The sequence below is a fragment of the Octodon degus genome, unplaced genomic scaffold, assembly GCF_000260255.1.
Source record: "Octodon degus isolate 3935 unplaced genomic scaffold, OctDeg1.0 scaffold00090, whole genome shotgun sequence".
NCBI lineage: Eukaryota > Metazoa > Chordata > Mammalia > Rodentia > Octodontidae > Octodon > Octodon degus.
Genome location: NW_004524666.1, coordinates 10,671,537 through 10,673,926, shown reverse-complemented (window position 1 = coordinate 10,673,926; position 2,390 = coordinate 10,671,537).

Sequence of the window (2,390 nt, the reverse complement as noted above, 5' to 3'; positions counted from 1 at the left end):
AGAGCAGGCCAAGCCCAAAGCTTGTACAAGGGAGAAAATTATAAAGATCAGAGCAGAAATTAATACAGTGGAGACTAAGAAAACAATACAAAGAATTAATAAATCAAAGAGTTGGTTCTTTGAAACATTAAATAAAACTGATAAACCCTTAGGAATTAGTTAAGAATGAAAATGATAAATTCACCAGACTTTAGAAAACAAGATCGTCTATACCTACACAGATAACTTGTATTCTAATAAGATAGAAAATGGAGAAGAAATGGACAGATTCATATATACGTATGAGTTACCAAAGTTGAATCAAGTCTATATAAATATCCTAAAGAAAACATTATCAATCAATGAAATCAATGATGTAATTAAAAAGCTACAAAGAAAAGCCCAAGCTCTCATAGATTCACTATTGAATTCTATAAGAAATTTAGAGAATACCTATCATCTCTACTTCTCAAACTCTTTAATGAAATTGAGAGGGAATCAACACTCCCAAATTCATTCCTGCAAGCAAGCATTACCATGATACCAAAACTAGAGAAGGACATACTAATAAAGAGAATTCCAGGTCAAACTTCCTAACATACATAGGTGCAAAAGACTCAGTAAGATACCGGAGAACAGAATGTAGCAAATCATCAAGAAGATTATATACCATGATCAAGTGGGATGCATCCTTGGGCTGCAGGAACATTTCAATATGCATAAATCAATAAATGTAATGCATCATATTTAGAGAGCCAAGGACAAAAACCACATGATCATCTCCTTAGATGCAGAAAAAGTTTTTTACAAAGTCCTACACTCATCCATGATAAAACCTTACAGAAAATTGGAATAGATGGTTTTTTATCTCCATCTGATAGAAGCCATGTTTGACAATCAGTGGCCAACATCATACTAAATGAACAAAAACTGAAAGTTTTTGCTCTAAAATCAGGAACAAGACAAAAATGAACACCATCACCCCTCTTATTTAATATAGTTCTGGAAACATTAGCCAGAGGAATTAGACAAGAGAAAGAAATAAAAGGCATAAGAATAAAAAAAGAAGAACTTAAATTATCATTATTGTGAACGACATATTACTCTACATAGAAGACCCCAAAAACTGCACCAAAAGACTGCTAAATTTAATAAGAAAATTTAGTACTAGAGTTGGATACAAAATCAGCACTCAAAAATCAATAGCCTTCCTATATCAGAATAGCAAACTCACTAAGAGAGAAATTAGGGAAACAATACCTTACACAATAGCACCCCCCAAAAAAAGTGAAATATCTAGGAATCAATATAATGAAAGAAGTAAAAGACCTCTACATTGAAGACTGCAGTATTTTGAAAATGGAGATTGAAGAGAATACCAGAAAATGGAATGATATCCCCTGCCTTTGGGTAGGAAGAATCAATATAGTGAATCAATATAGTGAAAATAGCCATACTTCCAAAACTGTCATACATATTCTGATCAAAATTCCAACTGCATATCTCACAGAATTAGAGAAAACAATCCTAAAATCCATTTGGAACCAGAATAGACCTAGAATAGCAAAGGCTTTTCTTGGCAACAAAAGCAAGGTAGGGGGCATCACAATTCTAAACTTGAAATTATACTACAAAGTTACTATGATAAAAACAGCACAGTACTGGAAAAAACAAAACAAGAACAAGAACAACAGAAAAAAGAGATCTGAGGGCCTACCAGACAGCTCAGCTGACTAAATTGCCTTCTTAGGCAGAGTGCAGCAGCTGGATTCGATCCCAGCATGCCGTGCTGGCCCCGCCTCTGGGGCGTGCTGAGAAGGTGACTGAGACTGAACGTGGTGGTGTGCACCTGTAATCCCAGCACTTGAGAGGCTGAAAACAGGAGAATCACTAAGAGTTTCATCTATGTAGTGAGACCCTGTAGAACCTATAGAACTTATACTAAATACATTTAAAAAAGGAAAAAAGAAAAAAGAGATCTGATGAACAATGGAAGAGATTAGAACATGTGGAAATAATTCCAGACATACTTACCTACCTTATCTTTGACAAAGATGCAAATATTCTTACTGGAAGAAAGATAGCCTCTTTAATAAATGGTGCTGGAAAAACTAGCTGTCCACATGCTGAAAATTAAAACTGAATAATGCATGTCCTTCACTATGCACTGAACTAAAATTGAAGTTGATCAAAGATGTAAATATTAAAACAGAAACATTAAATACACTGGAAGACAGAATAAGTAAAGCTCTTGATGACACTGGGGTAGGTAAAGATTTTATGAATAAAACCCTCATTGCACAGAAACTATCACAAAGCATCGACAATTGGGATCTCATCTTATTAAAAGTATTTTTCCCCATAATTTTATTGAGAAACAAATAGCAATGAGACTGTTTCAAATCAAATTG